Below are 19,143 nucleotides of genomic sequence, written 5' to 3'. Positions count from 1 at the left end.
CTGTGAAGCTGTCTGCAGCCTCTGCAGCACGAGTTCAATCCCTGGCCAGGATGCTGACCCACATGGCGCAGCAGACCTCTCCTGTCTCGCCTGTTGCTCCCCTGGTAGTGTATTTCAGTCCATCTGCCTGTTCTGCTCCCCACTCTGCGTCTGGTGAATCCTCTCACCCCTGCACCTCTGGTGGGTACCCCAGTTCTTGTAAATCTTGGTACCCCAGATTTATAAATCTGCTTTTCTGATTTATAAATAAATAAATCTTTAAAAAAATTTTCTTTGGAAAGACTGGCCCCCTTTCTTTATAAGATTAAGTGATAAACCTTGACTTTTTAGGTTGTGAAGGACTATAAATAACAATGTCCAAATAAATGTGTATAATTTCCCTGAATGATCGTCAGATGAATGTTCAATCAGCAGAGAACCGGTGACGAGTTTCACATGAGCATATTAGCTAAGAAGGGGACTCTTGCTCATTAAAAAAGTGATGACAAAGCCGGGGGATGTCCCTCCTGGGAAGTTCCCTGCACACAAATCCTCCCTGTGTTGGACTGGAAGAGGAAAAGGAGCTTTGTGATGACAGGTGGTGCCGGCTGGTGAGTGGGTGAGGCTTCAAGGAATGTGTTTCCTGGGGGGAACTGGCCAGTGCAGCCTGTCAGCAGGACAGTGGCATCGTCCCAACGCTTGTCCCTGTCCCCAGTTCTCCTACTTTTGCTGGGGTTGCGCACAGGACCAGGGCTCGGAGCCGCTTCAGCACACCTTCCCTGGCCGGCTCTGAGGTCCGTTCCAGGCAAAGCCCTGCAGGGTCCTGAGTGCTCCACGCAGCCCACACAGCAGCGCCCCTTCAGTCCAGGGGGCACACCCGGTTACTTCTCAGTGGTCCAGGGCTGCGGGTTGGCTTGTGTTTTCAGGGTCTCAGATTCCCTTCCTCTTTCTGACCCTGGGTCACCAGAGCTTCCTCCTGGCATTTCCACAGATTCCAATGGGGAAAAAATGAAACCACTGGCCAGTGGAGAACAGACCTTTCTAGTCCCCGGAGCACGAAGCCCTAAGCTTCCTCTTCAACACGCATCTGACAAGATTTCTAGAGCACTTCCTCTGCACCACGCTTATCCTGGTCCCTAAAAACATAGCAGAGAACAAAAGAAATCTTGTCTTCCAGGAAATAAGCAAGACGGTAAACAAAGTGAATCGGGACAGGGAGGATGACAGGCTGCTGGTTAGGTCGGGTGGCTGAGGAAGCCCCGCGGAGACAGCATCTGGGCACAGAAGTCGAGGAGGTGAGGGAGGGAGCCAGGTAAGCATCAGGGGGGAGCAGCTTCCAAGCACGGAAACAGCAAGTGCAAAGGCCCTGGGGCAGTTTGTTTCCAGCATGATTTAGGCAAAGTCTCCACCTTGTCAAAAAATTATCATCACCCTCCTAAGGAGTATTTTTTTGGTATATTATTTTCCTAATAACTGCTTCATATAATTCTAAAACCATAGCTATGCTGCACATGCTTATGTACTGTGCATGTGTGTGCATCTTACAGATAGAAAGAGGGAGAGCTGTTGTCCTCAAGAAGCAGCTTCTGTGCCCTTGGGAGAACTTTCATTCCGCAGAGACTGCAGGGTGTGGACGCGGCAGGAGGCCAGCAGGCCTGGAGCGTAGGTGGGGCGGTGGGAGAGAAACTCAGAGAGATGGGTCCCGCTCAGGCCAGGCCTGGCCAGTCAGCAAAGGACCTTGCACTTTGAGGGGGCGGGAATCCCTGGTGAGCTTAGCCGAGGGGCGATGGGACTCATGAGGGCAATTCCTGTTGTGAGGAAGGGGCCAGCAGGGAGCTGAAAGCGTCCTCTGGCTCTCCCTTCCTGCCTTCCTACTCCTTTTCTCCTTTCTCTTCCTTCTTTCTTCCTTGCTTCCCTCACTTTTGCTTCCTTTCTTTACTTTTTAGTAAAGCTTGGCTGGCGGATCACGGGTTCACAACACTAGATCAGCGGGGTGAGGCTTCACTGCTCCCCCAACCCCTGCTCCATCTCCTTCCTTGTCTTCCTCTGTAAATATTGCTTCCCAGACTCCATGGAAAACCCTATAGGCTATGTTTCTTTTCCCCTTGAATTTTATTAATTCATCAGTTGCTTGCATAGCCCTATAATTTGGGGGTGAAACACCACCCCTCTGTGAGTGCTCATGCTCCCTCGCTGGCTGCGTCCCTGTCCTGGACCAGTAGCCGCATGTCAAGGGCCAGTGCTGAGGGGTGTGAAGGGAGGACCAGGCCGGCAGAGGCAGACTCCCCCTCAAGCCTGGGGTGAGGAGGCAGGGCCGGGGCTCAGGAGCCTCTCAGGGGAAGAGTCCTCTTAAGTCAAGTCCTGGAGGAGAGACTGGGTTGTTGATATACGCCATGCTCCCTCCCTGGCACTCTCTACCGGTGTCCTCCACGCTCCATATCAGCAGTCTTTGTATGCTATGCCAGTCCCCTTTGTTTGCACAGCAAGCTCTTCAGGGCTGAAGGCCTGTGTGAGCTGAAGCCAGAGCAAAGCCAGGGGGCAGAGGCAGGCAGTCCACGCAGTTGCATTTTGCTAGAAGGGTCTCGAGGTGAGAGAGAGGCAGCAGAGAAGCTTCACTGGAGGCCAGAATGGCTGGGTCTACGGGAGCTGAGGGGCCAGGTGCAAGCTCTCGACTCAGTGGGGAGGCAGAGGGGTCTGAGTCACACTGTCACGGGGGCCCTTCGGAGCACTCCCACCGGGGACGCATGCGGGTAAGGATTTGAGGGGGTGCAGCGGAGGGTGGGGCCAGGATGGAGCAAGTCCAGTGAGAGCTGCGAAGGACCTGCAGCAGGATGCCGAGTGTCCGTGCTCCCGTGTTGTCTAGTCCGCCTCACTTCCCATCTTGCTCGCAGGCAATGAGGCGGAGTTAGAAACCAGCCCAGTTTCAAAGAAAAGTCCAAATCTGTTCAAATATGATGAGAGATGATCACTTTAGACCATCACTGTCTGCTGCTCCTCTCCCTTCCACTACAGACCCATTTCCAGAATTTTCCTGCCTGTGGAATGAGGGATGATCAGGGCGGTGGGAGGGAGACCAAGTCCCATTTTCCCAGGGGATCCCTGGTGAAGTCCTCTCCCCTGCCACGCTGCCAGCTGTCCTTCTCAGCACGGAACTTTCCAGGTAGCACCACTGCCTGCAGGAGCAGGCACGAGCACCTCCCTGTCTGCCGCTGCTCGCTGTCAGCATCTCAGTCCTCTGGCCCCTGCTCCTGCTCTGCTTTTCCATCAACTTAAACTGCACTCAGGCAGATCAGCGAGGATAAATTAAGAACAGGAGAGATGAGGGAGCTGCCCCCATAGCAAAGACTGACACTCCTTCTGGGGCTGGAGCCCACAAGGAAAATTGCTTCTGCTCACCATGTTTCATTTCCTGAGAGCTCTGTCTTCTTTGCTTGTCAACCCCAGGGAGAAGCCAGTAGCAAAAATGTGCCATTGTCCAAGACTCAAGGCGGGAGGGAAGCAAAACCTGGCAGCGGACCCTAACCCCTAGGCCCCCACCCCACACCCACCGCCCACTACGGTGGTTAACGGTGAGGCAGCAGATGGTTGACCTTCTCTCTGCGAGAATGGAATCTGAGCTACCGGAGGCCTGGATGCTGCTTTCAGCCACGTTGAGCGCAGGTGAGGAAGAGCGTTGCAAAGCTGGCCTGCTGGGGGCGCCGCTGAACACTGGGAATGTGGGTGCTGTACTCACTGCGCGGTACTACCTTATACCACCTACCAGGGCATACTACGCTGTTCTGCACCATACTGCAGCACACTGCACTGCTCTGCACTGCACTGCACTACGTTATGCCACCCATTATGCTATGCCATACTACATTATGCCCCACTACAGCATATTGCACGATGCTACACATAGTATGCCGCCACCCTACTATACTACATCACACCACCTCCTATGTTATACTATGCCACACTGTACTTCACAGCAGCACACTGCACTGCGCTACATTATGCCACCCACTGCGCTATGCTATACTACAGCATATGGCACTGTGCAATATGTAATAGGCCACTACGATACTATACATTATACCACCTGCTATACTATACTACATTATTTTTTATTACATATTACATATACCACCTACTAGACCATGCTATGCTATGGCATACTGTACTATATTATAGTACACTGCATTATGCCATCTGTCATATTATACTATGCTGTATTATACTATGCAGAATTACACTTTACTGAGGCAAGCTGTCCTATACTACTCTTATTATACCATACTGCACTACACTGTACTCTAGCACTCTACTACACTGCACTGTGTACCATGGTATATGCTATTATACTCGAAGACACTTGCTATAAAACACTCTACTACGCTACACCATCACACTGTGCTATAACGTGCTCTACACTACACTGTACTGTGTACTGTACTATACAGTAATCTCTATTATACCCTATCATACTGTATAATAACACGCGCTACACGACACTGTATTGCACTAGACTACACTATGCTACACTATACTACACGACGCTGTATAGTACCACATTACACTATCTTTACTGGACTACACTGTACACTAAGCGCACTACACAACTACACTGCTGTTATATTATACTATTATAATGCCAACATGGTGCCTGGCCCATCATGAGTGAAAAATACATGGCGGTCATGCTGTCATGTAACAAGCCGCCTCATTTGTCCATCTGGTAAAGCACCCATGACTCTCCCTCTCTCTGATCTCTGGAGCCACTGAGACCCTCCCCCTCTGTCTGCCCACTGTGTCCTATGCGACACCCCTGTGACAGTGGTGGTGATGTGCTGGACTGTCCGCTGACTCCTTGAGCGAAGGGGCTGCATCCTTCCACCCTGCTGGCCCTACGCTATCACGGCACCAGGCTCAAGGTGCTGCAGGAAGGAAGGATGTCACTGTGGGCCTGTTTGCTTGCACAGGACATTCCTCGCCATGCCTCCTGTCATGGGCCAGGTCCCCCCAGCAGCGAGGACTTCATTGTTTCTTTGGGGCATGTCCGAGCCCCCACACATGCTCGGCACAGAGGCAACTGTGTGAATGCACAGCCCCGCAGCACACCTCTCTCCAGGTTCAGGGGCTGCTCCTTCCTGTAGATATTTCTAGCCCTTGCGCACAGTATACGGCCCCTTCATACATTCATGGGCTTAAATCCACATTCCCTGAGTCTCCATCATTTCATGGGCAAAGGCCTAATCCGTCTTGCCTGCTAATCCTCACCCTATACCTCAACCGGCCCATCATTTTTATTCCCCCTGTGGCTCTGCTCCAGCCCGCTCAAGTCTTCCTGGCTGGTGGTCCACGGATTTGCCCCTTGGGCTAGTTGTGGGCCTTGTGTCTTTGCAGGTTCGGCCACCAGGCTCTGTCTCTTCCTCCTGCTGCTCCTCCTCCTTGATCTCTTTATCCTCTTCCTCGCTGACCTCCTGGCCCAGCATGCACAGAAGCTCAGAGGCAGCCATGACAAGTGGTTCCCAGGAACCGTCATTGGAGACAGCCTCGCAGCCCGCACGCGGCGCAGCCCTTGCATGAGCTAGCACAAACCTGGAATTAGTGTAAGCAAAGGGCGCTAATCTCAGCATCGTCAGCAAACCTGGGCCCACAGCAGGGGTGGGGGTGGAGTTTCTGGAACGCATAAGAGAGGCTGCAGCGACCAGGTTGCTGCAATCCCCAGCGCACTAGGGATAATCAGTGCAGTCGCAGCCCAGGGGATGTTTTATCCCGTGCCTGTGTGCTGGATGGGGTCAAGAAGGGACCCCAGCATGGTGGCCCAGCACCCCTCGGGGTGAACCACAAGCTCTGGAGGAGGAGAAAAGCTGCTCCCACCCAAAATACAACCCAGCCCACCCAGCGTCCAGTCTGGGCCCCTCTTCATACCTGACAGTGTTTTCTCTCTCCTTTCTCGTCTTTCTGCCTTTCTCCTCAACGGCGGGGCTGCAAGGTGGAAAACCTCTCTGCAAAGAGAAAGGAAAACAACTTTCCTGGGATTTGTAGCCTTTTAAAAACTGGGATTGTTGGTATGGGCCCAAGTCTTTGAAACCAGTTTCCAGGAGGTCTTCCAGGTACTGCTGAAGGATTTGGACACGAGAAAGCCGCTTCCTTTAGCCCAGTGAACACGCAAGCAGTCCCTGTGTGACGCTGTCACATTGTGCTCTCGGGCCTGCTGTGGGCTCAGAAGCCAGCTCCATCTGTGTACAGTGCTGTCAAGGCAGGGCCGCTTGCCCCGCTCGGGATCTGGGGGCGGCCAACACGTGGCCCACAAGCAATCTGTTAAGCACTACCCAAGGGGGCTTGCAGCTTAAAGCTGAGAGCTGTCAGGTCAGGGTGCTCAGGGAGCCTTTCCTCCAGAAAGCAACAATGGCAATGACCAGGAACAAGGTGGTGAGCGTGAGCTCACGCATTAGACTTTCCACTGTCTTTCCTGACGCCCCATCTCACTGCACTAGCGCAGCACTGTTGGTAAAACCGGGGTCCCGGAAGAGAAGGGCCTCTGTGATTCGTGAAGTCTGGGTGTCAGCACTGACAGTGGCTGAGGAAGGCGAGGACAAGCATGCTTTGCTCTCTGGCTGGGGCTGGGCCCCTGCGCGCTGGCGAGGGAACAGATCGCAGCCAAGTCTGGTTTGCAGCTTGAGAGATAATAAAGCAATAAGGCAGCCAGAGAGATTCTGCCCCATGGGGCTGTCTGTGCCCCCAGCGCCTGCTCAGGCTGCAGCCAGGGCTGCAGCCTCTCACAGACCAGCAACACAGGGATCAGACTCCCTCCTACGGGGGCACCGGAACCTGGGCTCCCGGGGCTGTCCCTGAGCCTGGCTATGCCAGGGCGGCCCATATGGTCTAGTGGTTGTCGCCAGAGACACGGAGCGTAAATAAACCCGGGGTGTGCAGATGGGAGGCCGGCCAGACTGGCTCCACTTCCTGATCCCATCATGGGGGAGTCGTAGGGGGCCCAGGGAGGCACCTTAGCCATTTTCCAGGCCAACGACTTCATTTGTCAGACCAGAAAAGGCCCTTCCCTTCCAGAGGTTAAGGGACTTGCCAAAGCCTAGGCGAGTCAACTGCAAAGCGGTAGGAGGCAGCGGCTGTGAACGCAGCGTCCCGTGGCCCGCGGTGGGGACACACCAGGTTGCTCTCTGCTCCTCGTGGCCCCACGGGCTCAGGCTAGAGCCTCCCACAGTAGCTTCTTGGGGCGATCCAAGACAAATGCAGGAAAAGTCCACCGCCTGGTGCATAATCACTGCTTAGTGGACGCTGCTGGTTGTAGTTACCAGCGTGGCTGCTGGTAGCTGGGAAGAGATCTGGGGTCTCCTGCTCCACTCAGAAGTGCAGTGTTCTGGCTAATAGCACGTGAGTGAACCTGAGTTCAGATTTTGGCTTCTCTTATGGAAGTGCGACTTTGGACATGAAGTCTGGGCTGTCACTGTTCTCATCTGTGGGTGGGAGCTGTGCCCTTCACAGGCCTGCTGGGAACTCACACAGGAGGCCCACGGAGCCCTCAGGGTCATCAGCATCCACTGCAGCATCCCCTCCCCCTCTCCCACCCCTTCTCACCCTTTCCCACCCGACCCTTGGCAGCAGACAACTGCTTCTAGTTTGAAGAATGGTAAATTGATGCAGCAGCGAAGGTGCTAAGTGTGCGGCTGCGGTAAAGCTGGCAGGGACGGGGAGCCGGCTGGTGGGTGACAGATTTGAAATAGACCATATGTTTAGAATGACGAGCCCAGATGTTAGCCCGGGCACCCAGGGCTCGCAGTTAGGCTCGATCCTTTAGGTGCCTCCACTGGTCTTCCAGGATCCAGGAAACGTGCCTTAAAATGCAAATCCCTCTCCTGGAAGGGAAACATCTTTATCCTCCTAGCAAAGCACTGAGCTGGGTTTGTTTGGGGGAGGTTATGGCGAGGAAGAGAAGGGAGAATTAGTGAGGACAGAGGCAAGAAGAGGTATTGTTCTGCTGGCTCTGGAGACAGAGCAGGGGCTGTGCGTAGCAGGCAGAGCGGTGTGAGGGGTGTGAGGGGGTGGGGGGCCTGGTGGAGAGAGGCCAGGCCAGGACACTGGAGATTTCACAGCCTGAGGATACTGATTCAGTCCCAAGCACAGAGGTATAAATTCCCTGCGGTGTGAAGCTAGAGGATGGAGGAGCAGGGCTCCTGCTGACCGCATTGCCCAGGGGCACGCGAGGCCAGAAACTCCCCCTCAGTGAGGAGGTCTGTTCCAGGTGTGCTGCACCCCTTCATCAGAACGCCCTGCTGAGCCACTCTGGGGTCACTAGTGTTTGCACAGTGGACAATAACAGCTACCAAGATAAAAAATGGTTCAAGATGTGAAAGGTTTGTTTTGGACGCAGGAAGGAGCAGGACTCAGCCCTAGCAGTGACAGCATCCCGGCTCGGAGCCCAGCCCAGCTTCTCCTGCTGCCTCGGGTGAGAAGCAAATACTCTTTTCCCTTTGAGGAGCCTGAGGTTGATTTTCCCCCTACTTTTATTCTCTCATTAAAATCTAGAGGGCTGTGCCTTCAACACGGACTAGGAATTTCTGCCTACAGGATCCTCCCGGAGTGGAGGGCATCGGTCAGAACTACTTCAAAGACTTGAACATTGTAAAGAACATAGGATCAGGAGACGCTGGTGATACAACCCTCTCCCTCCCAGGAAAGACTCCTCTGAGCGCCTCGCTTAGGCACAGGGATTTCTGGTTCCTGATTTCTCCTGCAGCCCCTCTACCTCCAAGTCAATCATGACCATATTATCAGCAGCCCCTTTTGAGTCCTTATTTGTTTGACGGCAGGCTCAACACTTTTCATGTTAAATTCTTAATGTTTTTTACAATAACTCAGACTTGCTAGCACCCCTAACTGCACAGACTTGACCCTGGGCTTGGAATGGTTAACAATGTGCTCCAAGTTCTACTGGCAAGAAATTGGAGGGGGTAGGGTTGGAACCCAAGGCAGCTGGCTCCGAGGCCGCAGGTGGGTGACGTGCTGCTAACCTCTCTGCCTGTCTAGGAGAGCAAAGTCTCGGTGTCCCTGTCTCCAAAATGTTTTGTTTCTCAATTATTCTTCAAAGCAAGGAGGAAAATCACTTTAGAGGAAGACCCCTCTGAACAGCCAGACCCACCAAAACAGAGACAAAGACTATCTCCTTGAAAGAACCTGAGCTTCGGGATGCCAGAGAGAGCCTTGTTCTGCATGGTGACTTCTGAGGTGTTGGCTGCACTGCCCACAAGCTGTGAGTTCCTCCCCCTCACCTGTAAGATGGGGGGCACGTACAGTGGCCAGGTGCACTAAGGAGCAAGATGTGTGACCCACCATCCCTGGTAAATAGCTTCCGATTAGGTGGTTTCTTAAACAATTTCCTATATGGGGAACACGGGCACCCTTGACAAGAGAGAAGATCCATTCCCTCCCACAACAGTGACAGGCCTTGCGGCCTTGGGAACACACACCTCCCAGGAGGTGAGCCAGGTCACAGGAGAAGTGGCAGGGGCCAGGCTTCATCCTGACTCCGGTTGGGACAAGCTCCAGTTAAACTCTGGAGTCGGGGGTTGGTGGGGAGCTCCCATTTGTGACTTTTTAAATCCTGGCCACTCCCAGGGCTCTATCTGAAGATGATTCACATTCCTGCTGAAGCACAGCTGGGGGAGTCAAGCCAAGCCATGGAACCCTTACCCCGAACTGAGTGGCTTTTTATAGACAGTCATTTTCAAGATGGGCTTTTGTTCTTTTGGAAGAAGAAAACTCTCTCTTGCTTTTTGCATGTGCCTACAGCAAGCTGTAATTCACAAGGCTGCCAATTTCAACACATGTGCACGGGCACACACACACACACACACGCACGCACACACAGGCACACGCGTGCGGGTTGATCCTTGTCCTGGCTCCCTCTGAAACTATCCATCTTCAGCTTCCAGTGTTAATCATGACTCTGTGCACTGATAACCGAATGACACCGAGCCAGCAGTGGCTGTCCCTGTCTCTCTGCATCACACTTACGCAGGTTGATGAAATCATTCTGGGCAAGGTTATGGCAAGTCTCCACAGGGCAAAGGTTCTGCTTAAAACAAACACTGCTTGCTTTCGGGGCCTGGCAGGGGAGTTAAAAAGAAACCCAAGATGCTCTAGGCTTCTGTCCTGGTTTCCAGGCAACCAGATGCTGGGTGCAGGAAGGGAGAGGGGCTTTCTTCTGGTGCCAGACAGTATTGATAGACAGTGGGCTAACTTTCCAAGCCAGGGAGACGGGGAGGGACAGAGGAAGCCTGCATAAGCCTCATTACCCTAATCAAGCATAGAGTCGCCATTGGCAGGGAGAGCTGGAAAATGAGTCCATCTGCAGGGGCTGAGCTGGGGAGAGATGCTTTTCTACACTTTGCAAAGACTGGGCTGTTACACGAGGATTCCTGGGGAACTGTCATGTTGGCAGCTGTAGGCGGGTGTGTCATTCAGGTGGGCACGAGAAATCTGACAGCTGCCCCCTTGGGGAGACCCAGAGGCCATGCCAGTGGGCGTGGGCAAGAGATGCACAGAAACAATGCTGGGGGTTTTCTTTCTTTCTCCTCTTGCAGGAGGAGGCATCTGCAGCACAATCTAGCTAGCTCCTCTGAGATGCTTCTTGTGCCCGGCATAGCTCTAAGCTGGAGCGCAAGGGTCAGGAGGAGGGAGGTGCACCAAATCCCCTTTGTTAATTCTTTTGTCAATGTCCAGGGCCCCACAGGGATTACATGGTATCATGGAAACCTCAGGGGCTTCTCAGAGAGACCAGGGTTCAAACAAACATCCTCACTCACAAGGGGCGCGGTGGCCCTGCACACCGCACCTGTGGCCTCGGAGATGCCCTGCCTCTTCTGTCCAAAGGGTGGGGTGACTCACCATCCAGTACAATCAGATTACTTGGGCTCAACAAAGACGCTTTTCCTCTCTTCTCAAGAGCTTCTATGGGGCACTGAAAAAGTCTTTCCAACCAAAATTGTAAGAATTTTCAAGTTTGATCAGTGAGGTTATTGGGGGTTCTTATTTGTGCTTGTGGCTCTCACCATCTTGTAAAGTCTACAGAACATTGAATACATGGGCACTGCAAGGACATATGGCAAAGCTCCAGTATTTTATAAAGAAAACTGTGTGGCATAATACTCCATGCTGGGAATGAGAGTATTAAGAGAGATGAAGGGGTCCTGCGCTGGGTTACAATAAACAGGGTCTCCATCCCAGATCTGGGAGTTCACTAGAATTATGAACAAGTGGTCAGGCCTCTCCTTCTTCCCCATGAGGCCCCCAGCAGGGTGTCCTCAGGCTGCTCTGTCCCCAACCCCCTTGTATGCCAGCCTGAGCTGCCACATTGCCCCACACTGAGCTTTCACTTACCATTCAACAGCAGCCACTGTTCTGACTGGAGCTGGTGTTCCCTGAATATACAAAATGGAAAAGAAACAAAACATCAAAAAAAAAAAACCCTAAAAAAACAAGAGGAGCAACCCCCCCAGTTTTAATCCTGCCTCCCCCGCCCCCCAGCTGTGTGACTTCGGACAAGCTCCTTGAAATTCCCCAGCCTTGTATCTGAAATGTATCTTCAAACATCCCTGCTTGAGACCAGGGTGAGATTCAAATGACAAATGGCACTTGCACTTGCTTGTGAATTTTCTAGAAATTCTACCTGAAGGTCAGAAGATAGTACCCAAGTGTAGTTAAATGCTGATGCCCCTTGGCCAGCTTTGAGGGGAGCTGGGGGGGAGGGTCACCAGGTCTGAGATAGCAGCAACAACAACAGCGAGCATTTCCTGGGCTCTATAAAGATGACCCTTCTAGGACGGGCCTCGTGTGTCCCTCCCATGGGTGCTGCGGGGTGTTCCCTGCTGCTGTCAACCTCACTAAGAAAAGGAAGGCCCGGAGAAGTTAAGCACCTCCCCTGGGGTGCACAGCTAGTTCACTCCTCTGTCCCTCCCCACCCAGGCCTCTTCCCCACTCACCTTTCTTGCAGTGACCCTTGGGACCCAGCCCTTCCAAGTGGCTTTTTGGCTCAGATGAAGCCCAGCGCATCCCTAACTCAGTGACCAGGAACCCTTTTGGGGGTGGGGCCGAGGCTGTGGGGAGGTCAACAGCAGACCCCCCGTCCTTGCCTCAGGTGGGCCAGATGGAACTTGCCAGTTCAGTAAAAGTACCAAAGCCCACGACAGGCATTAGAGCACCTGGGGATAAACGTGCCATAGGGTGTCATTTCCATCCCTCTCCTGGGGTTTCTAGGCTCTCGGGGTGCACAGGGAGCTCCTCGGGGAGGCAGATGACCCACTCCCCAGCTCTGCCGGGACCCCCTTATGGGTTCCCCTATCTACTAAGTGGTTTTTGGCTTTTTGCATTGACCTAATTAATCCACTATTTTCTACAGTCTTGGTGCTCACACAGGGCCAGCAGGAGGCTGTTTGAGGAGATGGGGATTTTCCAAACCGGGCTTCTGGGAAGTGTTCCGGGCGTGTGATGCGAGGAGGGGTACCCCAGGGGGCTTCGGGCTCTCTGACCCAATTGTACATGTTTCACATTTCAGGACTCGGTGCGGAATTTTGTTCCAACAAAGGGTACGGTGGCCAAAAATCCATGAAGTACTTAAATAACGAATGCATAAAGCAATGAAACAGAAATGCTGAGTCACGCGGTCTCTCAGGTCCTGGCTCGAGGGAAGCCCTCCCTGCAGCACCAGCAGGGGACGCGGGGGCAGGCCAGGCAGAGGGAAGTGGCAGCCGCGTGGCCGCGGTCTGCTCTGGTATTTGCGGGGACCACGGAAACAGCAGGAGTCCAGACAGCACCCCAGGCGGCGCGAGAGGGGACCGAGATCGGCAGGTAACTGAGACTTCTCCGCTTCTTTGTAACAACAGGCAAAAGGCCTGGGGGCCCCCGGGGATGTCCTAAGGGGGTGCGTCTGCCTCGGCAGCTGGGGCCAGAGTCCAACTGGGTGCCCCCACACTGACATGGGCCGGCCCCTGGGGGCTGGGGGCTGTGGCTGTCCCCGCAGTGAAGCCAACAGCCTTTTGGTCAGGGCACATGGTGGCTGCGGAGGGCTCCCCCAAGCCTCCCCTCCACTCTGAGCTGCCCCCAAAGGACAACTGGGCCCTCTGGGCAGGAGCAGGCCTGTCTGGCTTCCCACTCAGGCCCCCGTCGACGGAGATACTGATTGCTCCTGCCGGAGAGGGACAGGGCGGAGGTTTCTGGGCTGTGCTGAGCAGGGGTTTGACCTGGTGATGGAGAACAGCTGTGTCCCGCGGGAGGCCCCGTGTCTCCCCAGAGACTTGCACAGCCCTCACCCCAGTGTTTGGATAAGCCTGCATCTAGGGGAGCATGGAAGGAGGTGAGGAGTCGGGTTTCTCCCCAACAGTTTGGCCCACTGAGCCTTGCGACTCTTCTGGGAGGTCACCAAGTCCAGACAAGGCCTTCCTTCTCTGCCTGCTACCTGTGGAATTTTCTGTTACCATGGAGACTGACAGAGGCTGTAAAGGTCAAAGGGCAAGGCCCAGAGCTGAGGAGGCAGAGCAGTGGAGGCTGCTGGGAAGTGCAGGCATCCCAGTGACCTGGGCCAGAGGGACAGGGCCCAGCTGCGGGGGTGCGGGTCTCGGTTTCCATGGCTGTACCTGGAGGCCGGTAGGTATGAAAGACGTGGGTGCAAAGGGCCCTGGGGCAGTTCAGGAACTGAGTTGGAAGAAAGAGTGAGCGCTGGGTCTGGAGAAGGGGCAGAACTGCATGTCAGGTCGGAGGCATGCTCACAAGCTCCTTCCTCACTCCTGCCCCCTCTGGTGTTTGCTGCATCTGGGTTTTGCAGCCTTCTCATCCTGCCTGCTGACGTTACTGAGCATTTGGCCTGCTCTGCCAGCTGTTTTCCTCAACAGTATAGCTGGGTTCCTTTGGGGGCCTGCCCCCCACCCACACATGCCACGAGTACCTGCTATGTAAGGTAAGAAAAGGAGGAAGAAGGCAGGAAATTCCCAGCCCACGCCAAACAGACACAGTCCAAATGGCCTAGGAACCTGCATTCCTAGGGCATTCGCATTATTAAGCATATTGGGAAAATATACCTCAGGGTTTTATTTGGCTGAGACCATAATAAGAAATGCCTTAGTAAGTGCACTTGCCATTGAAGGCGCACACACGCAGAAATGACCCCCTCAAAGAGTTTCGCCAAATGCCACTCACCCTGGTTGTCTATACCCCATTGTTTCCTTGCTCATTTTACTGCCTCCCACTTTGTTCTGCCCTCCATGTGATGGTATCACTGATGCCAACCTTCCAACTCATCTTCCACATTAAGAATCATCAGGGACAACATTAGTTGTCCCGAGAAAACCACACGTCTCCCGGTCCCAGGGAACCCCTGAATGACCGGCTGGCAGAGCCCGATGGGCAGTCCCACCAGCACTGCATCCTCTGGCATGGGCAGCTCCCCACAGTACCTACAGATCTCCCTTCACTCCCCAAGGGGCCACATCCTGATAAACCCATCGTCGGTTGAAAACGCATTTGCTCCACCTAACTATGGAACGTCACAGCTTGCCCAGCTGACCTGAAGGGCACAGAGAAGACTTCTGTTAGCCTGCAGTTGAGTAAAATCATTGGCCACAAACTCTATTTATCACACAGTGTGCAATGTCTCGCATAATTTCTTGAATTCTGTCCTGGAAAGTGAAAAGCAGGGTGGCAGTACGGTCTCATCGCAGCCGAAAGCACGCGGAACCTGAACAAGGCTTGAAGCATTGAACTAAAAGTAATTGCTGGGTGATGGGAGGCTACGGTGACAGGGTCATCAATTTCTCCTTCTCTTATGATGAGGCTCGAGAATAGGTGATAGGAGTTTGCTGCCCTCGTGACCACGGGCTGCCTGGCAGCTGAGGCTCGCTGCTGCTGCCCGGCGTGGCGGGAAGGTAGCATTCCGCATAGCACTAGCCCCAGAAAAGATCAACATTCAAAGCACGGTTTCTCCTGAATGCACATTTCACACCATTGCAGAGTCAAAAAATTGTGAGTCAAACCATCAGAAGTAGGGGCACTAGGGAAAAGAAAGGGTAGCGGTGCCATTATGGACTGTTTGTGTCCCAGCAAAATGCAGGTTAAGATTCCAACCCGCAAAGGGATGGCATTTGGAGGTGGGGCCTTTGGGAGGTGACTAGGTGCTGAGGGTGGGGCCTCCATGAATGGGGTGAGTGCCCTTCAAGGAGAACCCAGAGGGCGCTCTTGGCTCCCCCACAGGAGGATGCAGGAGGCTGCCATCCGGATTCAGGAGGTGACGCTCCCCAGACTTTGGGTCTCCAGGTGCCTGGATCTTCACTTTCGCAGCCTCCAGTGCTGTGAGGCGTAGACGTCCGCCTGCTGTGCACTAGCCTCCAGGCTAGGGCCTCTGCGTTAGCCACTCCAGTGGACAAAGACGCCAGACAAGCAATCTCCATGCCCACGCAGTGATGGCCCTAGAATGCCTGGGTAAGGGCTTGCTAAGCTCCCCTCCCTGCTCTCAGAGCCGCCAACCCCTGCACCCCTGCCTGTGCTCACTGGGTGCCTAGTAGGATGCACAGAGCAGGCACCCAATGGGTCTCTTGGAAACCAGGGCACTGGTGCTTCTTGACTTATGGTCTCAGTCACAGAAGACCAGGCTTTTGACTCTGGAGGCAAACTCCCTGGGGTCTGGTATCTACATTACAACAGAGTTTAAAAGATTAGTTTTATTTGTAAACAAGGTTTACAAACCTTGCCATGTGTCAGCCCAGTGGGCTGAGGGCTTTATAAATATCAATGTATTAAATCCACATAAAGATGCGGTAAGAGAATCACAGACACAACTAGGCACGTTTGAGGGGTGACGCTCAGGTTGTCTTAGTCTTTTCGCATCTAGCTGTTCTCCATGGATGAGGCTGAGGCTCAGAGAGATTCTAGAACTTTCCATGGCACCACAGAAAGTAAACCCTAGTCAGGAAGAATGAGTCATACTAGGAGAATCTTTGGCATAGTAGGAGATTAAATGGCATTTAATCCTAGAGTTATCAGTCAGCATTTGCTTGCTAAGAAGAGCCACAGGCTGAAGTGGGCCAAGACCTGTGGGTAAAGAAGGTCCCTTCTTAGAAACAGACACAGACTAAAGTAACTCACCTACATCCCCGCCGTGGGCAGGATGCCAGAAAACAAGAAACCCCCAGTGGCTCCCTGAAGACCCCTATAGTTTGAATGTGCTCTCATTCTGTTAAAATGTAATGACAAGGAAATTCATCACTGCTTAGGTAGATTTTTTTTTTTCCAGAGGAAGAAAGCTCTATTCACTCCTGGAGACTTTTGTTCAAATGTCAAGCTCTATTTTAATTTTCTAGTAGCAAGTATTGCAGTGAGCCATGCTTTACAACAACGACCTCAAATTCCTCACTGCCTTCTTCATTGCCATGACCACATCATCCAAGCCAATGAATATTCCTTCTCAGTGTGCATGGCTAACTTGCATTTTCTGAATTAAATATCTGTCTCAAGGTTACCCAGGTAGGTTCTGGGATGGAAACTCTTACTCCTAATTTGGAGTAATTTTTTATGAATAAATAGATAAGCATATGTTTATTAGCAACAATAAGCAAGGGGCATGATTTGTGGGTTTTGAACTTTTATGTGTAACTATTGGACCCAAACACATTCTGTCCCGATCTTGGGTTACATTCAATTTGGTATTTTTGCCCATGAATATGTTCTATTTTAACAGAAGAGGTTATACTGGAATTTTTTGGCCACAATTACTCTTCTGTACATGGCCAGTTTACACCTGCCACTCTTCCTGAATTTCCTTCAGGTAAATGTGAATAAAAGAATATTAATAATGGGACCTCCCTAGTGGTGCAAGGGGTTAAACACAGCACTGTGAAGCTAGCCACAGCCTCTGCAGCACAAGTTCAATCCTCAGTCAGCCAGGGAGCTACCCACATGGCGCAGCAGACCTCTCCTGTCTCGCCCGCTGCTCCCCTCAGCAGTGTATTTCAGTAGATCTGCCTGTTCTGTTCCCCGCTCCATCTCTGGTGAATCCTCTCACACACCTCTGTACCTCTGGCCTGCACCCCAGTTTTTTATGCATAAATAAATTTTAAAAATATATTAATAATTAGTTAGAAAGTCTGTTAGTTCATCATTTCTCTGTAACTAGCGCCAAATATAGTTGCTTTGAACCACAGTGGGTTGCTTCTCACAGCTCTGTCAGTGAGTGTTTTTAATCAGTGCGATGTTTTCCTGGTCTCACTTGGGCTCACTCATGTGGCTCTGGCAACTGTCTGAAGGTCAAAGCCCCAGATCTAACCCACGTGTTGGGGCCTTGGCTGTGTATGGGGCCTGTCATTCATGTGATCTCTCATCATTCAGGATCGTGGGGCAATGATATGCCAGGAGGTCAGACATGGATGCTACAAGGTTCTTGAAATCCAAGCTCTGGAACCCTCCCTGCCCCATCAACACGTGCTCTCAGGCAAAGTCAGTCACACATGTGACTATTTGTTTGTCACTAATGTTTCTATTTGGTAGGATTTGATAGATTATTTTTGGGTCTGGGAAGACTATTGCCATTACTTTATATGGAAAATCTTTTGAACCACTCCAGACCCAAAAAACAACCTACCAAATCCTACCAAATAACTCATAAAATGAGGTTTCTGAAGTTAAAAGGGAAGGGAGAGGAAGAAATGGTCAAAGGCATATTAGGAATGGTGGTGGAGGAGAGAGAGAAATGGCAAACGTTTGCAATTGGGGAGTTAATTTTCCTTCCCATTTGCTTCCTATAGAAAGTCGGAGGTCAGAGTCTCTTCTCATCATCAGCTGTCTCTACCTCTTTAAGTTCAAGTTGGGCGTCTTGTCACCAATACAATGTCTTTAAAACTTTGTGAGATTCCCTTGATTCTGATTAGGGTTGAGTCTACGCCCTGAAATCACATTTTTTGGGACAGACCTGTCTTTACTTTGTGTGGAGTGTGAACTTGCTTTGGGATATACCCCGAAGGTTCTTAGGTGTTCTTTGTCTAGCTGAGAGGGTCTATGAGGCATTGGCTCAAAGTTGTCTGAGATTTTAATAAAGGGGCTTACCCTTGATGGATTTTTGACCCCATGCCTTACTTTGCTTGTAGAATTTTTGGGGAAGTGTAGGGGAAAATAGCTAGAAATGAGAGACAGTCTTTTAAGCAAACCATATCCTGAACTTTCTATATTTCCTCTACATTGTGCTTGTAAAGTAAGCAGTTCTTCCTTACCTCGTATTTCTCTTCATGTGCATTATCACAAGCAGCCAGAAGTCAATTGGCACTATCAGTGTTCCATCTGGAGGGGTCCTCAGCCAGATCTGTGAATCCAGTGAGCAGATCTCTTTCTTCCAAGCTCCCTTGGGTGATAGTTCAAACTACTTTGGACTGTTACTCCACCACTACATAACCTGGTGGCCTGGTTATTCCACCACTACATAACCTGGTGGCCTTGTTACTCCACCACTACATAATCTGGTGGTCTGGTTACTCCTACCTGAATGCAGTTTCCTCACCTTCTTTCCAGCTCTCATTAATGTCACCTTCCCACCTCTGCCCACCTTCCTGTCCACAACCAATGTCACTGTTTTAAGCTTTAGTTTCTCCAACACCTCATTTTAAGATACCAACTGTGATGGTGAATTTCATGTGTCAATTTGACCCGAGCCTCAGGGCGCCCAGATATCTGGACAAACTTTATTCTGGTTGTGTCTATGAGGGAGTTTCTGGACAAGATCAACACTTAAATGGGGAGACAGAGTAAAGCTGATTGCATATCCTAACATCATCCAATCAGTTGAAGACCCAAATAGAACAAAATGGCCGAGTCTCTAGAGAGTAAGAGGGAATTTCTCCCACCCAAATGTTGAGGTGGATCCTTCATCTTTTCTAACCTTCAGACTTGAGCTAAAACATAGGCCCTCCTTGGGTTTCAAGAATGCTGAATTCTAGATTGGAACTTAACCCAACACCTCGACGAGGTCTCGCTCCAGTTGACTGACTGCAGGTCTTGGGGCTGCTCAGCCTCTATAACCACATGTGCCAATTCCTATTGGTGCCATTTATTGCTGCATGTCAAAACATCCCCTAAACTTAGGGATTTAAAACATGAGAAGACAAATTTTCTTAAAGAGCAAGACAG

The 19,143-nt window shown here is 51.8% G+C and overlaps 1 long non-coding RNA gene across 1 annotated transcript; it reads right to left on the bottom strand.

The window, feature by feature from the left end:
- Positions 1-1,021: 1,021 nt before the first annotated feature.
- LOC129144996 (uncharacterized) lies at positions 1,022-11,395 on the bottom strand. The gene is made up of 3 exons (XR_008549945.1): positions 11,365-11,395; positions 5,893-5,969; positions 1,022-1,115 (listed from the first exon to the last, which is right to left on the bottom strand). It is a non-coding gene; the product is annotated as an uncharacterized LOC129144996 (long non-coding RNA).
- Positions 11,396-19,143: the final 7,748 nt, after the last annotated feature.

This window comes from Talpa occidentalis, unplaced genomic scaffold (assembly GCF_014898055.3).
Source record: "Talpa occidentalis isolate TD23 unplaced genomic scaffold, MPIMG_talOcc4v2.1 talOcc4.8, whole genome shotgun sequence".
In the NCBI taxonomy this organism is placed as follows: Eukaryota; Metazoa; Chordata; class Mammalia; order Eulipotyphla; family Talpidae; genus Talpa; species Talpa occidentalis.
This window is presented reverse-complemented; position numbering and strand designations above follow the sequence as displayed.